This window comes from Pan troglodytes, chromosome 18, assembly GCF_028858775.2.
Source record: "Pan troglodytes isolate AG18354 chromosome 18, NHGRI_mPanTro3-v2.0_pri, whole genome shotgun sequence".
In the NCBI taxonomy this organism is placed as follows: domain Eukaryota; kingdom Metazoa; phylum Chordata; class Mammalia; order Primates; family Hominidae; genus Pan; species Pan troglodytes.
Window position 1 is genome coordinate 28,103,542 of NC_072416.2, and position 19,397 is coordinate 28,122,938.

Below are 19,397 nucleotides of genomic sequence, written 5' to 3' on the forward strand. Positions count from 1 at the left end.
CCCAGAAATAGTAGAGGGGACTCAAAGGGCTATGGAGTGTGCCCTTGCAGTGTCCACAACCCAGTCCATACTTGGCCTTGAACTTAGGCCTGTAGGTGATAGGGAGCCACTGTAGAATGTCAAGCAAAAACTTGATGGTAATTTATTTTCTATTCTGGCAGTAATCACAAGAGGCAGCCAAAGAGGAAGATAGCATTATGAAGCTGTCATATGATGATTTAGGGAAGAGGTGCCAAGGATTGGAAGGAGGTAATGGACGCAAGAACATTTGGAGGTAAAAGTCAGCACGACGGTGATGGAGAATCGAGGGAAAGAAGAGAGAGGAATTATGGATGCCTCCTAGGTTCTTAACTCTGGTGTGAGAGAGAGATACAGAGAGAAAAAGAGAGTGGGGGTAGGGGAGGGAGACATAGGACAAATTGAAATAGAGAAGTGGCCAGGAGCAGTGGCTCACCACCTGTAATCTCAGCAGTTTGGGAGGCCAAGGTGGGAATATTGCTTGACCTCAGGAATTTGAGACCAGCCTGGGTAACATAGTGAGACCTTGTCTCTACTAAAAGTCAAAAAGAATTAGCCAGGCGTGGTGACACATGCCTGTGGTCCCGGCTACATGGGAGGCTGAAGCGGGAGGATCAGTTATGTCTGAGAGATTGAGGCTGCAGTGAGCTATGACTGCAGTGAGCTATGATTGCATCACTGCACGCCATCCTGGGAGACAAACCAATACCCTGTTTCAAACAAACAAGCAATCAAACAAAAACAATAACAACAAAGAAATAGAGAAGAAAGACTGAAATCTAAGGGGAAAGCTCAGTGAAATGCTGCATTTCAGACTGCAGAAATATGGAAGCAACCTCAGTGCCCATCAGCTGATGAGTGGATAAAGAAAATGTGGTATATATATATAATTCCATAGTGTGTATATATATATTTCACAGTATGTATATTCCATAGTATATAGAATCTATAGATTCCACATACATATATATATACACACACACACACATATATGTATACTATGAAACGCTACTCAGCCATAAAAATGAATGGAATAACGTCTTTTGCAGAAACTTGGATAAAACTGGAGGCCCTTATCCTAGTGAAGTAACTCAGGAATGGAAAACCACATACCACATGTTCTCACTGATCAATGGGAGCTAAACTATGGATACAGAAAGGCAAACAGAGTGATATAATATAATGGACACTGGAAACTCAGAAAGGGAGGGGTGGGTGGGGGTGAGGAATGAAAAATTACCTACTGGGTACAATGTACACTGTTTAGATGATGGGTGCATGAGAAGCCCAGACTTCACCCCTGTATGATTTATTCATGTAATGCAAAACCACTTGTACCCCCTAAAGCTATTGAAAATAAATAAATAAATAAAAGAACCACAAGCCGTAAGCTCCTTTGGCTGGATTCCTTTTCTTCTCTACATTCATCGTTATTAAACATCTACTCCAAGCACCTTGCTGATGCTGCGAAAGTTGCAGTAGTGATCCAGTTTTCCTGTCTTGAATTTAAGGCAAAATCAGAGATGTAAACAAATAATTATAATACTACATGATACAAACTAGTTTTGGAAACTAGAAGATTTCTTATTGATATTATTTCTCCATCATAAACTAACTTTCTTTCTTTCTTTCTTTCTTTCTTTCTTTCTTTCTTTCTTTCTTTCTTTCTTTCTTTCTCTCTGTTTCTTTTCTTTTCCCTCTCTCTCTCTCTCTCTTTCTTTTTTTGAGACGGAGTCTCACTCTGTCACCCAGGCTGGATTGCAGTGGCACTATCTTGGCTCACTGCAACCTCCGCCTCCTGGGCTCATGTGATTCTCCTGCCTCATCCTCCTGAGTAGCTGGGATTACAGGCGCCCGCCACCATGCCTGGCTAATTTTTGTGTTTTTAGTAGAAATGGGGTTTCGCCATGTTGGCTAGGCTGGATTACAGGCGTGAGCCATCACTCCTGGCCCTTTCTTCTTTTCTTTCATCCTCTGTTTTCTTCCTGTCTTAGGTTTTCCGTTCCTTCTTTTCCCACTCTCATCTCCACTTTCCTTTCTTCCATTTATTCTGAGTCATTTAGCATCTTGACTAAAAGTTTCTCTGTGTCCTGCCTTGGTTTCTGTATTCCCTGCTCTGTTACTGTTGCTGTGTTACTTAACTCTGCAGTGCCTGTAGAAAGCTTTCCTATTGAATCAAACTGTGCGTGTGTCTGCATTGATGTATTTTGTGTTGGTTGGGTTCCCCTGAATGTCTGAAATGTAGAATTTTATATTCAGCAACACTGCCTATAGGGTTCACAATATCCTGTGTCTCAGGTGTTCAAATGACAAGGTGTTTAGGTTTCAGGGAACTGTCACTCCTTAGCAGACATGCATAGTTCATAGTGATCATCATTATCTATTGAATTTTCCAGTTCCAAGTCCTCCCAGATTCCCAGGACTCTTGCCTGTGTTCACAGTAGCCAGCCAGATGCTCATCTGTGTTGCTCTCCTGGGGAGGCAGGCTTGATACAGGCAATGGGATTGGTAAAAATACTGCTGGAACTAATGGGCTCCTCAGCAGGCTCTCCACCTCCAGTCTTGTTACTTGAGTGGCCTCAAATGTCCCTTTCCATCCTACTCCCTCCTTGCAGCTATCCTATTCCTGTCCAGATCTACCCACATTGTCCCAGCAACTTTACATAAGGTAGTGAGAGAAGGGCTGGAATGTGAAGATACCTCGGATTCCTGGCCCTTTAGTCACTGCCAACTCTGAAATGACTAGCATGGGTGAAACACAGTGGCAGCAGCTAACGCTGTTTGTGACCTGATTGCTAAGGAGGTGCAGATTAAGTTCTTCCCTTTCTCCTCTTCTGCAGGTCATAAGGGCTTGGTTTTTCTCTTGTGGATTTGTTAAAGCAAAACTAACAACTTTATTTTCCTGCCACAGGTAGTAAACAAAAAGGAGACACTGCTTTGGACTGAGAAGATTCTTGTGACAAAGGGAATCTTCACAAGTCTTCTAACCCATTTATGCCGGAGGTTCTTTTTTTTTTTTTTTTTTTTTTTTTTTGCGAAAAATCAGACCTTGGCGATGACTTTGAGCAGTAAGATATAAAGAACTCCCACAAGCTTAGTGTTCCAATAATGGAACACTAGGCATAAATAGCTAGAGTCCAGCTTTGCAGATGGGCAGTTTCTGCTCCGCACGCTTCTGCCTGTTCTGATACCTCCTATGAGATCAGAATGTGGCTGAGCATGGTGGATTCAGGTATTTGGGCTGAATATAGCTCATGAAGTAGACACAACAAACAATTTATTTGAGTAATTTTAAAAAGTGAACACAAAGATGACATGTGGACCACCTATTCATTAATCTATACAAGCATGTTCTATTCAGCTTTTGCTTGACCTTCAGGCAAGAATGTTGTTGATATTATTTTCAACATTAAATCGTATCACAAATGGCCAAGAAAAGCTAGGTTTTAAATTTACTGAATTGTAAAGGTGCCTAGCATATCTCTCTAATCTTTATTTTAACTCATCATTGAGACTTTAATTTCAAGGACTATATACTTTCTTATAATCTCTATTTAGCCCTTTTTCAAATATTCTTATAATGTACTCCACTAGACAAAAGATACACCAACACATCTGTTTGAGATAAGACCTTTGCTATTTTTGGCTTTCTGTAACATTGCTGTGGGAAAACATCCTTCAATTTCTTAGAAGTCCCATTGTTTAATGGAAAAGATCTCTGAGACATCGTCTTAAGATTCTTGAAAGATTACTGTACACTTGAAAGGATCTATGATGCATCACCTTAGATCTTTCTAATGTCTTACTAAAGGATCTTACAGTCCCTCCTTGGACTTGATCCTTGCCCTAAGGCCCATTCTTCGAGAATCTTTTGCTGGGAGAGACTGGAATTGTAGTTTTATTTTTGAACTCCAAAAGTCTTGGCTCCTTTACAATTCTTCTAAATTCTGCTTGAAAATGGAGTAATTCACTCACTAGTTAATTTCTCTCATCTTGGATTTTTTTTTTAACTTTTATTTTAGGTTCAGGGGTACGTGTGCAGGTTTGTTACATGGGAAAACTGCATGTCTCAGGGGTTTGGCATACAGATTATTTTGTCACTCAAGTAACAGGCATAGTACCAGATACTAGTTTTTTGATCCTCACCCTCCTCCCAACCTTCACCCTCACATGGGCCCTTTGTGTCCACATGTACTTGATGTTTTAGCTCCTACTTATGAGTGGAACATGCAGTATTTGGTTTTTTGTTCATGTGTTAGTTCTCTTAGGATAATGGCTTCCAGCTTCATCCATGTCCTTGCAAAGGACATGATCTCTTTCTTTTTATGGCTGTATAGTATTCCGTGGTGTATGTGTTCTACATTTTCTTCATTCAGTCCACCATCAATGGGCATTTAGGTAAATTCCATGTCTTTGCTATTGTGAATAGTACTGTGATGAACATATAAGCGCATATGTCTTTATGGTAGAATGATTTATATTCCTTTGGGTATATGCCCAACAATGAGATTGCTGGGTCAAGTGACAATTCTATTTTAAGTTCTTTGAGAAATCTCCAAATTTCTTTCCACAATGGCGGAACTAATTTACATTCCCATCAGCAGTGTATAAGCATTTTCTTTTATCTGCAACCTCACCAACATCTGTTAATTTTTGACTTTTTAATAGTAGCCACTCTCACTGGTTTGAAGTAGTATCTCATTGTGGTTTTGATTTGCATTTCTCTAATGATTAGTGGTATTGAGCATTTTTTTCATGTGCTTGTTGGCTATATGTATGTCTTCTTTAGAAAATTTTCTGTTAATGTACTTTGCCCTTTGTTAATGAGGTTGTTTCTTTCCTGCTTGTAAATTTGTTTAAGTTCCTTGTAGGTTCTGGATATTCGATTTTTGTTGGATGCATAGTTTGCAAATATTTTCTCCCATTCTGTAGGTTGTCTGTTTGCTCTGTCAACAGCTTCTTTTCCTGTGCAGAAGCTCTTTAGTTTAACTAGATCCCATTTGTCAGTTTTTGTTTTTGTTGAATTGCTTTTGGCCTCTTTACCTGAAATCTTTGCCTGGTCCTATGTCCAGAATGATATTGCCTAGGTTATCTTTCAGGGTTTTTATATTTTTAGGTTTTACATTTCAGTGTTTAATCTCTCTTGAATTGATTTTTTTTATGGTGTTAGGAAGGAGTCCAGTTTCAATTTTCTGCACATGGCCAGCCAGTTATCCCAGCACTATTTATTGAATAGGGAGTCCTTTCCCCATTGCTTGTTTTTCTTGACGTTGTTGAATATCAGATGGATGTGTGTGGCATTATTTTTGGGTTCTGTATTCTGTTGCATTGGTCTATGCATCCATTTTTCTACCAGTTCCTTGCTGTTTTGGTCATTGTAGCGTTGTAGTATAGTTTGAAGTCAGGTTCCATAATGCCTCCAGCTTTGTTCTTTTTGCTTAGGATTGCCTTGGCTATTTGGGCTCTTTTTTAGCTCTATATAAATTTTAAAATAGTTTTGTCTAATTCTGTGAAGAATGTCATTGGTAGTTTGATAGAAATATCATTGAATCTATAAATTACTTTGGGCAGGCAGTATGGCCATTCTAACCATATTGATTCATCCTATCCATGCACATGGAATTCTTTTTTCATTTGTTTGTGTCATCTCTAATCTATTTGAGCAGCATTTTGTAGTTCTCCCTCTAGAGCTCTTTCACCACCCTGATTAGCTATATTCCTAGGTATTTGATTCTTTTTGTGGCTATTGTGAATGGGATTGTGCTTTTGATTTGGCTCTCAGCTTGGCTGTTATTGGTGTACAGAAACGGTAGTGATTTTTATACATTGATTTTGTATTCTAAAGCTTTGCTGAAGTTGCTTATTAGATCAAGGGGTTTTTGGGCAGAGGCTATGGGGTTTTCCAGGAATAGAATTACATCATCTGCACACAGGGATAGTTTGACTTCCTCTCTGCTTATTTGGATGCCTTTTATTTCTTTCTTTTGCCTGATTGCTCTGGCCAGGACTTCTAGTACTATGTTGATAGAAGGCATCCTTGTCTTGTTCTGGTTTTTAAGGGAAATGCTTCCAGCTTTTACCAGTTCAGTATGATGTTGGCTATGGATTTGTCATAGATTGCTCTTATTTTGGATTTTATTCCTTCAGTGCCTAATTTATTGAGGGTTTTTAACTTGAAGGGATATTGAATTTTATTGAAAGCCTTTTCTGCATCAATTGAGATGATCATATGGTTTTTGTCTTTAGTTCTGTTTATGTGATGGTCACATTGATTTACCTATTTTGAACCAACCTTGCATCCCAGGGATAAAGCCTACTTGATCATGGTGGATTAGCTTTTTGATGTGCTGCTGAATTCAATTTACTAGTATTTTGTTGAGGATTTTTACATTGATATTCATGAAGGATATGGATCTGAAGTTTTCTTTCTTTCTTTCTTTTAATTTTGGGTCTCTGCCAGGTTTTCGTATCAGGATGATGTCAGCCTCATAGAATGAGACAGAGAGGAATCCCTCCTCCTCAAGTTTTTGGAATAGTTTCAGTAGGAATAGTACAACATCTTCTTTATACATCTGGTAGAATTCTGCTGTGAATCCATCTGGTCCTCGGTTTCATTTTTGGTTGGCAGGCTTTTTATTACAGATTTCACTTCGGAACTCATTATTGGTCTATTCAGAAATTCAGTTTCTTCCTGGTTCAGTCTTGAGAAGTTGTATGTGTCCAGGAATATGTCAATTTCTTCTAGGTTTTCTAGTTTGTGTGCATACAGGTGTTCAAAGTAGTCTCTGAGGATTTCTTTTTTAATATCTGTGGGGTCAGTCATAATTTCCCCTTTATCATTTCTGATTGTGTTTATTTGGATCTTCTCTCTTTTCTTTATTAGTCTAGCTCGTGGTCTATCTTATTAATTTTTTCAAAAAACCATTTCCTGGATTTGTTGCTCTTTTTATGTTTGTTTGTTTTTCCTCTCAGTTTCCTTCAGGTCAGCTTTCATTTTGTTTATTTCTTGTATTCTGCTAGCTTTGGGGTTGGTTTCCTCTTGTTTCTCTATTTCCTCTAGATGTGATATTAGGTTGTCAATTTGAGATTTTTCTAACTTTTTGATGTGGGTGTTTAGTGGTATAAATTTCCCTCTTAACACTGCTTTAGCTGTGGCCCAGAGATTCTGGAATGCTGTATCTTTATTCTCATTAGTGTCAAAGAATTTCTTGATTTCTGCCTGAATTTCATTATTTACCCAAGTCATTTGAGAGCAGGTCGTCCAATTTCTATGTAATTATATGGTTTTTAATGTTTTTCTTAATATTTATTTTTATTTTTATTGTGCTGTGGCCTGAGAGCATAGTTGGCATGATTTCAGTTTTTTTTGAACTTGCTTATTGTTTTATGTCCAATAGTGTGGTTGCTTTTAGAGTATGTGCCATATTCAGTTGAGAAGAATGGGTAGAGTTCTGTGGATGTCTATCAGGTCCATTTGGTCCAGTGTTGAGTTCAGGTCCTGAATATCTTTGTTAGTTTTCTGCCTCAATCGTCTGTCTAATACTGTCAATGGGAGTGTTGAAGTCTCCCACTATTATTGTGTGGCTATCTAAGTCTCTTCATAGGTCTCAGAGAACTTGCTTTATAAATGTTGGTGCTCCTGTGCTGAGTGCATATATATTTATGATAGTTAGGTCTTCTTGTTGAATTGAGCCCTTTATTATTATGTAATGTCCTTCTTTATCTTTTTTGACCTTTGTTGGTTTAAAGCCTGTTTTTGTCTGAAATTAGAATAGCAACCCCTGCTTTTTTTCTGTTTTCGATTTGCTTAGTAGATTTTTTTCCATCCCTTTACTTCGAGTCTATTGGTGTCATTGCGTGTGAGATGGTTCTCCTGAAGACAGCATACTGTTGGGTCTTGCTTCTTTATCCAACTTGCCACTCTGTGTCTTTTAATTGGGGGAATTTAGCCTATTTAGATTCAAGGTTAGTATTGACATGTGCAGGTTTGTTCTTGTCATCATGTTGTTGACTCGTTATTATGCAGACTTGTTTGTGTGGTTGCTTTATAGTGTCACTGATCTATGTACTTAAATGCGTTTTTGTAGTAGCTAGTAGTGGTCTTTCCTTTCCATGTTTAGCACCCCCTTCAAGACCTCTTATAAAGCAGGTCTGGTGGTAACAAAACCCCTTAGTATTTGCCTGTCTGAAAAGGATCTTATTTCTCCTTTGCTTATGAAGCTTAGTCTGGATGGATATGAAATTCTTAGTTGAAAGTATTTTTCTTTAAGAATGCTGAACATAGGTCCCTGATCTTTTCTGGCATATAGAGTTTCTGCCAAAAGGTCCTCTGTTAGCCTGATAGGGCTCCCTTTGTAGGTGACCTTCCCCTTTTCTCTACCTGCTGTTAATATTTTTTTCTCTCATTTCTACCTTGGAGAATCTGATGATTATGTGTCTTGGGGATTTTCTTTTCATTCAGCATTTCATAGGGGTTCTCTGCATTTCCTGAATTTGAATGTTGGCCATTCTAGAAATGTTGGGGATATTTTCATGGACAATATCCTGAAATATGTTTTCCAAGTTTCTTGCTTTCTCTCCCTTATCTTTCAGGGATGCCAATGAGTCATAGATTTAGTCTCTTTACATAATCCCATATTCTTGGAGGTGGTCTTTGAGCTCTGAGGTGCTTTCGTCAGCTTAATTGATTATGTTGTTAATAATGCAATTGTATTCTGAAATTCTTGAAGTGAGTTTTTCAGCTCTATTAGCTCAGTTTAGTTATGTCTTAAAATGGCCAGTTTGTCTTTTATCTCCTATATTATTTTATTTTGTTCTTTAAAATCTTTGAATTGGGTTTCGAGTTTCTCCTGAATGTCAATGATCTTCATTCCTATCCATATTCTGAATTATATTTCTGTTATTTCAGCCATTTTAGCCTGGTTAAGAACCATTGCTGGGGAACTACTGTGGTCATTTGGAGGTAAAAGGACATTCTGGCTTTTTGAATGTCCAGAGTTCTTGAGCTGGTTCTTTCTCATCTGTGTATTCCTTCAATCATTGAAATTGCTGTCCTTTGGATTTTTTTTTTTTTTTTTTTGCTTTATTTTCTTTGATGTGCTTGGGGTTTTGATTGTGGTATAAGGTAGAGTCAATCAACTGGCTTTGTTTCTGGTACATTTTTTGGTGTTCAAGGCTTAGCTCAGCACTCCTGGGCTGTGTGTTCTAACTCTGGGGGGCTGGTATCAGGCCTCCAGCTTCGTTCTCTGGCCCCTCAAGGTTGGCAACCTATTGCCCTGGAGGGGCTGAAGTGTTCCCGGACTGCTGGCTACAACACTTTGAAGGGCAATGCCAGCTAAAGTGCTTCATCAGGCAGTGGCAGTGGGATCTGTGCATGTTTGCACATGTCAGCAACAGCAGCTGTGTGGCAGGGTGCATGCTTGTCAGCTAGGGTGGGGCACTGGCTGGCCTGGGATGGCTGGCCTCAGTGTGGACCTTGACAGCAGCAGCAGAGGTGGCAGTGCTAGGGATGGAGGAGGAGGGAGTGGGGCCACTGGAATTTGTGTGCATGTTCATGTGTGTGGCATTGTTGAAGTGAGGGTGGGGTGCTGGCAGGCACGGGGCTGGTGACCTCCATGCATGTGTTCATGCCAGTGGTGGTGGTGGCATGGAGCAGAGGGTGGGGCTGCTGGTTTCCCTGGGTGTGTTCATGCCAGCAATGGTGGCACAATAGCACTGTTGTGGGGGTGTGTGGGTGCTCTCATGCAGGCAGCAATGGGGAAGGGGTGAGGTCTCCCTATGCACACAGGTGCCAGCAAAGTGATGGTAGAGTGGCCATAGGTGAGTGCACACCAGTGAAGTGGTACAGGAGAGGCTGCTATGGGGGGAGGTTGTGGGTAGGCTGGTGCATGTCAGAGGGGGCCACTCTGCTGGAGCTCTCCAATTGTCAGGCATGGTCTGCCAGCACAGGAACTATGATGTGGGCCCCTGGGAAGCACTTTGATTGGGCATCTGAGGCTGCACTGCAAGCAGGCATGGTGAGGATGAGTCCCAGGGAGAGGCCAGTGGGCAGAAGGGTGCCCAGGTAAGACTGGACCCATCTCATGGACAAGATTGCCCTACTCTGTTCAGGTCTTACAGTTCCCCTAAGGTTAGAGTCTCCTAGAGCAGTATGATGAGCCTTGAGGGAGGGACATCCCTGGCTGTGCTCCTCTGCAGACATTCCTGCACCAAACCCTCTGGGCTCCACACAGGCTAGAATCCTGTCCCTACCACCTCATTAAGCAGCTCTCCCTGCCAGCTCAAGTGTCCATGGGAATCGTGGAGTCTCTTGTAGCCAGAATTCCTGAGGTCCATGGTGAGAATGGGTTGCTCCTCTCCTGCTCAACTCACCCCTTCCCCAGTTGTTAGGGCCCAGGAACAAGTCCTGGAGCATGATTGCCTCATGCAGGGTTCCCAGCTTCCTCTCACTTCAGCCCAGTGTCTGTGTTCTCTCTCCATTCACTGTCAGTGTCTTCTTTCCAAAGATCTGTTCTTCCTTGTGTTGTGGTCCCTTTGTGGCAGATATTCCTCCTAGCTATGTCTAGGATTTTTCTATAGGTAGTTAGTTGAAGCAAGTTGGTGTGTTCAGCAGCCTCTCTCACCCTTGGTTTCACCATTCTGATAATTTGCACCCACAGCTACACATGGTAATATGGCTGAATCTCACAAACATGAAGTGAAATTTTAAAAGCCAAGCATAAAAGAAAATGTGCAGTCTGGTTCCTGTTGATATAAAGCTTAAAAACAGGTGAAACTCATCTAAGTTGTTAGAAGACGGGATGGAGGTGTACCTATCAGAGGAACAAAGGGGCCTTCTGGGGTGCTGGTCATGTTCTGTTTCTTAGTCTTGGTGCTGGTTACAAAGGTTTATTCCCTTTGAGAAAACTGTTGAAGCTGTATACTCATGATTTGTGCACTTTTTTATAGATTATGCTTAAAATTTCAAAAAATATTCTCTCTCAATCTCTCTTTCTCCTTCTCTGTGCCATCTTTCCTCACAGTACTTGGTTGAGAACTGTCCCCATCAGAGACCCCTTGTAGCCAACTGACGTGACCTGACCTATAGTCAGATGGATCCTGCTTTTGGTTTAAGACTCTTTTTACAAAAAAATTCTTTTTTGCTTAGATTTTACTTTTTAAAAATCATTATTATCTTAGAACAGTTTTAGGTTCACAGCAAAATTTTTTTTTAAATACAGAGATTTCCCATATAACTCCTGCTTCCATACATGTATAGCCTACTCCATTATCAATACCCTCAGAGTGGTGCATACCACTACAGTGGTAACATTTGTTACAACTGATGAACCTGCATTAATGCATTATTATCACTCATGGTCCATAGTTTACATTAGGGTTCACTTTTGGTTTTGTACCTTCTATTGGTTAGAACATGTATCCACTACTGTAGTATCCTATATATTTCAAATTTACTGAAAGTTTTTTTTTTTTTAATCATGAGTGGGTTTTGGGTTTTGTCAAATGATTTTTTTTCATCTATTGATATCATCATGTGATTTTTCGTCTTTGGCCTATTGATGTGATATATTACATTAATTGATATTTGAATGTTGAATTAGGCATGCATACTTGGGATAAATCCCACTTGGTTGTGGTGTATAATTCTTTTAATACATTGTTTGATTCAATTTGCTAATATTTTGCTGAAAATTTTTGCATCTATGTTCATGAGAGATCTTCATATATAGTTATTTTTCTTGTAATACATCTGTTTGATTTTGATTTCAGGGTGATTCCAGTCTCACAGAATGAGTTGGGAAGCATCTGCTGCTTTTATCTTCTGAAAGAGATTGTAGAGAATTGGTAACTTTATTTCCTAAATGTTTGATAGAATTTATCAGTGAATCCCTCTGGGCCTGTTGCTTCTGTTTAGGAAAGTTATTAGTTATTAATTCAATTTCTTTAACATATATATGCCTATTCAGATTGTCTATTTCTTCTTGTGTTAGTTTTGGCAGATTATGTCTTTCAAGGAACTGGTCTATTTCATCCAAATTTTCAAATTTGTGTTCTTAGAATTTCTTTATTATCTTTTTAAAGTCCATGGATCTGTAGTGATGTCTCCTCCTTCATTTCTATTAGTAATTCATGTCTTCTTCCTTTTTTACTTAGCCTGGCTAGTAAAGAACCAGCTTTTGGTTTGTTGATTTTCTCTATTGATTTCTTGTTTCCAATTTCATTGATTTCTGCTGTAATACTTATTTCTTTCCTCTGTTTACTCTGAATTTAGTTTGCTCTTCTTTTTCTGGGTATAAACTTAGATGATTAATTTTGATTATTTTTTCTAATATATGCATTCAATGCTATAAATTTTTCTGTTAAGCACTGCTTTCACTGAATCTCACAAATTTTAATAAGTTGTGTTTTCCTTTTAACTTTCTTCAAAATATTTAAAAATTTCTCTTGAAATTTATTCTTTAACCTGTGTGTTATTTGGAAGTGTTTTGTTTGATCTTCACTTATATTGAGATTTTCCAGTTATTCTGTTATTGATTTCTAGTTTTTTTCCAGAATATGGTCTATCTTGGTGAATGTTCCATGTGAGCTTGGGAAGAATGTGTATTCTACTGTTGTTGGATAAAGTGGTCTATAGATACAATTTATATCCAGTTCATTGATGGTGCTATTGAGCTCAATTGTGTCCTTACTGATTTTCTGCATGCTGAATATGTCCCTTTTTGATAGAGGGGTGTTGAATTCATTTATTTCTCTTTGCAGTTGTGTCCATTTTTCCCTCATTTAGTTTGATGCTCTGTTGTTAGGTATATACATGTTAAAGATTGTTATGTTTTTTAGAGAATCCTGTATCATTACATAATGCCCCTCTCTGTCCCTGGATAAATTTCCTTCCTTTTTAAGTTTGCTCTGTCTGAAATTAATATAGTTATTCTTACTTTCTTTTGATTAGTGTTAGCATGGCATATCTTTCTCCATCCATTTACTTTTAATCTAAGTATGTTTTTACACTAAAGTGAATTTAAAGAGGCTTGTGTTTTTCCATCCACTCTAACAATATCTTTTAGCTAGTGCATTTAGACTATTGGTGTCTAAAGTGACTATTGATATATACTGCATATGCTATTTACAGCATATAAACTCCTGTAAATAGGTCTCTAATAATGTAGTGGTAAGGCATAGAATAAGGAGAAGCATTCTCTAGTCCCGTTATTAGGTTTCAGTCTTTTAGTAAGCCTATGTCTCTGGACTTTGAACTTTACGGGTGTGTCTTAATTTTTCTCTGCCTGCTCCCTTACGGGGAACAGGATAACTACAATGGTCTGCAGTTGGGTAATTCTCTTTTTCCACAGGAAGGCTGGAGGGGGTTGGAGTTGGATATTTCCCTTCTCCCAAGTCAGTAAGACTTTGATAAAACCTCAGCAGGTTAAGCTCTGGTTAAATAGTTTTACTGAAGACAGATTTTGTTAAGAAAAACAAATTGCTCTTGTGTATTTTCAAATGGTTCCATTTTCCCTCCTGCAGCCAGAAGCACATGGGAATTTTTCTTTGCTATCCACTGTGAGAACTTGGTTGAGCTCCTGGAGGTAAAACTCACAATATTGTGGAGTCCTCCATGACTAGGTCTCCTTGGAGTTTTTAACCCTCAGATTTGTTCATATTGAGCCTCCAGCAATTTGTCAATTACAGTTCAGGTTTCCCTCCCTTGGCATTGGGCTTCTGCAGTGATTTTTGCTTGTGAGTCTCTGCTCCACTAAGATGCGACTCCCGTAAGCAGTGAGTCTCTGTTCCAGTGTACCTGTTGGTCTCTCCAATGTTGGGGGCAGTGGTTTGCCCCATGTCCTCACTTCTCTTACATATCTAAGAAGAGTTGTTGATTTTTTAGTTCATTGTGGCTTTTACTTATCAGGATGAAGTGATGACTTCTAAGCTCCTTACATGTTGAACTGGAAACCAGAAGTCATATGTATATACACATATGTGCGTGTGTATATATATACACATATGTGCGTGTGTATATATATACACATGTGCGTGTGTATATATATACACATATGTGTGTGTATATATATATGTGTTTGTATATATATACACACGTGTGTGTGTGTGTGTGTATATATTTACCTCCTCCCCCCTACATCTCCCCTGTCTACACACACAGCCCAATCTTTTGTTTTCTCATCATCTGTAAGTCAAGAATTCAGGCCGACCTCAGTTGGCAGTTCTCACGAAACTGTAGTCAGATGTTGGCATACTGGCAGGTGCTGTGGTGATTTAAAGGCTTAACTGTGCTGATGTCCAAGATTACTCACCCACACGGCTGGCAGTTGATGTGGGCTGCTGGGAACTCAGCACAGAAAACTGATCGGAATACCTATGCCGTGGCCTTTCCAAATGGTTTGAGCTTCCTTACAGCATGGTGGCCTAAGGTCAGCCAAGCTTCTTAAATGGTGGCTCAAGCCCCCAACACAAGTGTTCCAACAAGCAAGGTGAAACAGTACTGTCTTTTTTTCTTCAGATGTAGCTTCAGAAGTCACATTACTTTTCCACATTCTGTGGTTACAAATGACTCACAAGTCTGCCCAGATTCAAGAGGAGGGGACATAGACTCCACCTCTCTATGGAAGGACAAAGAGTTGTGAACCTATCTTAAAAATGCCACAATATCTAAGCTTTAAAAACATTAATTCATGATAGCTCCAATCCAACTGCAAGATACAGTATTTCTCTACAAATGGAGAGACAGTGAGCTGTGCAGAAGACAATTCTCAGCTCAGGGACCTGGAAATATCTATCCTTAATATATTCAAAGAACTAGACCAGGGTTGACAAACTTTTTATGTAAAGGGCCAGGTTGTAAATATTTTAGTCTTTTCAGGCCACATGGTCTCTGTCACAACTCCTTAACTGTATGCAAAAGCAGGTATAGACAATTCATAAACAAATGAGTATAGCTGTGTTTCAATAACACTTTATGCATTAAAAAAAAGCAGTGAACACATTTGCTCCCAGGTCATAGTTTTCTGACCCCTAGGCTAGTTTAAGTGATTCTCCTGCCTCCGCCTCCTGAGTAGCTGGGATTACAGCTGTGCACCACGACACCCAGATAATTTTTTGTATTTTTAGTAGAAACGGGGTTTGACCATGTTGGCCAGGCTGATGTCGAACTCCTGACCTCAAGTGATCCACCTGCCTCGGCCTCCCAAAGTGCTGGGATTACAGGCGTGAGCCACTGCGGCCAGCCTTAGACTGCTGCTCTTTACTGAGCTCTAGGTTAGCCATGGAGGGGGCATCACTTGGTCGTGAATTTCTATAAATGTGATGCTGATACTGACAAGTTTGGACTCAGTTAGCTCAAAAGCCTTTCTCTACTGGCCTCTGATATTGGCTAATTTAGAGTCTGAAGTTACTCCTAAACTTCCCTTGTGACTAAAGCTCTGGATACTCAGTGACTGTTCAGTCTTGGCTGGTTTACAGCAAAATCAGGCCTGTCAGAAGGTCCTTGAAGAATCTTTTGGAGTCATGCTTAGTGATGAGAATGAGGCAGGTTCAAGTCCAGCACTTTAGTCCCAGGGAAAAGTCTTGGTCAGATTAGAGCAGTTTCCCAGTCTCCAGAGCTAGAATTATCAGAACAGCAACTTTCAGTGAGAACCAAATGAGAAACCCAGCATCAAGATTTAGGGCACAATAAAAGCTGATAGGAAGACTAGGCTACCTCATTATTATAGGAAGAACATCAGAGGAATCAATGATCTCTCACTCAGGGCCTAATTCATCACCTGTTCCTTTCGGCCAGTGTTATTGCCAGGTCTCGCTCTTTCTGGTTAGGAATCTGTGTTAGTTCAAAGAAGAGAAAGTGACATTTGCCTTAATGTCATGGACTTGTCTGCTCTATCTGAACTCCCAAGTTAAATGAGCTCCAGTTATTTATATGATCTCTGGGGTTGTGTTTCAAGAGAAGAAGTATTCACTCTTATTTACGGTTCTAACTTAAAGGCTAAGCTGTAATGTAAAACAACTGACATGTTACCCAATAGTTGCACACTATTATTTTGGCATAGAGTTTTATTTTTATTTTTATTTTCATGATTTCTGGGCAAGCACATATGGAATGGGATTTCTGCCATGGTCTTCCTCCTACAGTTCTGTTTACCCTTCTACTCTGTTCCTTTTGTTCTCTTTAATCACAGAGGTTTGACCATGCAGGTGTTTGACCATAACTGTCATTGTCTAACATGCAGACATAGATCAACTGTTGATATAATGACACATTTTGTGGCTCACAAATATATTGAGCTTCTGAAAATAGGCAATAACATTTAGAATGAAGAGAGAAAAGATCCAGCATTGCAGAGTGTCGGTGTGCACTGGTGACCTCTTTTCAGATTTATGCTGCCACTTACTAGTATATGTGGCATCTGTCCACTTGTTTGATCTCTCTGGGTCTCAATATTTTTATCTGTAAGATGGAGGTGATTATACATACCACATAGAATTCTCATGAAGGTTACATTTAACAATAATGAAGTGCTTGATACAGTGCCAGACACAATATTCCCTCAATTAGTGGTAGCCATGATAGACATGATTAGTGTTCCATATATGCTCACCGCCTCCTCCCACCATGACCTCCATAAGGTTATGTGCTTCTCTGCCCCACTGACATTGAATGTTTCCAGATGACTTGCTTTGGCCAGAGGGATATAGGTGGAAATGAATTCTGAGTCTAAGCTTTAAAGGCACTGCATGTTTCTGCTTGATCTTCTGAGATCTGTTTGGTCATCACCATGAGAAGACTATACCTCAGGTAGACACTATTCTTTCTCCCAGGTAACCTGGATCCCAAAATGAGAACTGAAGAACCACTTCATGTGACTTGAACCAGATCTGACATCTGAAGTGAAGCCCAGAAGAGTGTAGCTGAAGACAAGTGAACCTACTTGACCTGCAAACGCACATGTGAGCATGCTGCTGATATTTTTGGAGTTGTTTGTTATGCAGAAACAGCTAACTGATACAGCCAAAAAGAAAAACAAGTTAAGCCCACAATGAGCTTTCAGCCCAGACACGAGGAAGACAAAGGAGTGAGGGCCAGTAAAGCTAGGTTATCATTCTCTGCCAGAAATTGGCTGTATGACCTTTGAACATCTACTTTGTCCATCTGGCTCTGATTTCTTCTAATGTGAAGAGGTTTTAGTGATTTTAGATGACCCAATATCATATCATTTTTAGACATAAACTTTTCTGTATCTATGAAAGTATTATCCTATAATAATAATCTGTAAAATTAGTTTAGAAAGAAGAAGGCTGAAAGGAGCTATGATTAAAGTCAATAAAACCACAAATGACATGGATAAATTGAAAATGGCATTGTTCTTAAATTCCTGGAATCTTATAAAGAAGGATCATGAGATATTTGGAAGCATTAGATTTAGGACCAATGAAAAGAGCAACTTTTATAAATGAAAGAGGCTTTTGGAACTGTCTCTCACTAAGTTATCTCAAAGTGATAACACAAGACAAATATATAAATCTTCAGCTTCAAGAAGCTTTGAAGTCCAGGGGTCACAAGTGAGTTTCATTGTTTAGTATTCTTTTTTTTTTTAATAAGTTTCTTGTCAACATGTAAAAACAGGACTTTCTTTTGCAAGAGCCAAAAATCTGGCAACACAGATCTTCTATGAAAGCATGAGAATAATCATTTGAAGTAAGAGCTTTTTTTTTTGATGGTATTTAAACTTTCTAATTTACTCCAGTCCCCGCCTGACCAGCATCATCTGCATTGCTTCAAGAGGCCTTTGAGTTTATATCTATTGAATTTGGCAAATCCCAATGACTGATCCTGACTTGATATAAAAGGAGTCTTCACCAGTTGGACTCAAATATGGTTCAACTGTCTATGTTGTGTGAAATTTGACTTTTTAAATATGTTTTAATCAGTTCAGTTTGGGGAGGTCTCTGCTATGGAGTACACTTCAGTTTCCTTGTATTATCCTCCTGATAGTCATTATAATAGTCTTGCTGGCACACCGTGTCCTCTTAAGGGTCTTAAATGTTTGCTTGTAGCTATGCATTGTTTGTTAAGCAGTGTGATTATGACTAGGACAGCAACAAGGTCAATAATCATTTGACTAATCCACCATTGTGACTTGTGAATTCCATACTGAGACCAAATGAGTGTATTATGTTAGTGGCAGAGTGGTCACAATTCCCAAGGTTTTTTGTCACTCTCTCAAAATTGAGAGGGTGAACAAAAGGGAGAAATTGTTAAAAAAAAAAAAAAAAAAAAAAGAAAGAAACAGGAAGGCATTGGCCTGACACTGTCTGCATACTTTGAGTTCCTACGTAACAGCCTGCAACTGAATTTAGTACACAAACAAATCAACACTTAAGTTAGGAGTATCATTTTTGAAACAGATAACCGAGTCTCAGCAACTGAGCTTCAGCCATTTCTAGACAGCCAACTGATTAGACCATGCCCAGATAAGGCATGTACCTACCTGTAATCAATCCAGTTGTTTCTGTACTTTACTTCTGTGTTTAGACTATAAAAGCTAATGCCCATGTTAAGCAGGGATTACCTCTCTAAACTTTTGGTTCTAGGTGCTGTTTAATTCACGAATCACTTTTTGCTCAAATAAACTCTATTACATTAAAAAAAAATCCAGAAGGGGTCTTGAGCATGTGAAAATTACCATTAATAGCTTTAAGTTGCTGCCATGAAAGGTAAACAGACCCTTTCCCAAGGAGCTCTTGGTAGTCTGCCTCCTGGGGAAACTCAGGGATCTGTTTATCTATGTGCTTTTTAGAGAGCAAGTTAGTTGAGGGTCTTTGCCTTTCAATGGTTGGAAATAGGATGGTTAACTTTACATCCAGAACTAAACCCACCGTTAACTCAAATTAATCCATCAAAACTCCATTAGTCCACATTTTGGCTCACGGTACCACCCATTCACTCGGGCTAGAAACCTAAAAATCATTTCTGATTTTTAAATTTATTTTCTTCACTATAGCCATGTTATCAACTTCTCTAAAATCTTCCCTGTGTTAGTCTGTCCCACTTTCCTCTATTCACATGGCCACTGCTTTAGCAAGGGTTTACACCTAAATCATTGTAATAACCAACTGGTAGATCTTATTTTTATGCATTCCTCCTATACTCAAAATTCACGTTATAGCCAGGAAGATTTCTACAACACACATGAATCTGCTCTTGTCACCCTCCTTTTAAAAACTTTCACTAGTGACATGCCACATTGTCCATCAAGTACAAAATTCTCAATATAGCATTTCCCTCCATCTTACCTTGTCAACACTATCTTCTGCTGTTCTTGGACACATACCCTACACTATAGCCACTCTGACACAACTGTCAAATCAAA

The 19,397-nt window shown here is 39.2% G+C and overlaps 1 long non-coding RNA gene across 1 annotated transcript in view; it reads left to right on the forward strand.

The window, feature by feature from the left end:
• LOC129137322 (uncharacterized) overlaps positions 1-19,397 on the forward strand; it is a 323,240-nt gene that overhangs the window by 222,466 nt on the left and 81,377 nt on the right. The window contains exons 4-5 of the long non-coding RNA XR_010152318.1: positions 11,788-11,862; positions 16,846-16,974. This is a non-coding gene — a long non-coding RNA (uncharacterized LOC129137322). The remainder of the gene's footprint in view (positions 1-11,787; positions 11,863-16,845; positions 16,975-19,397) is intronic.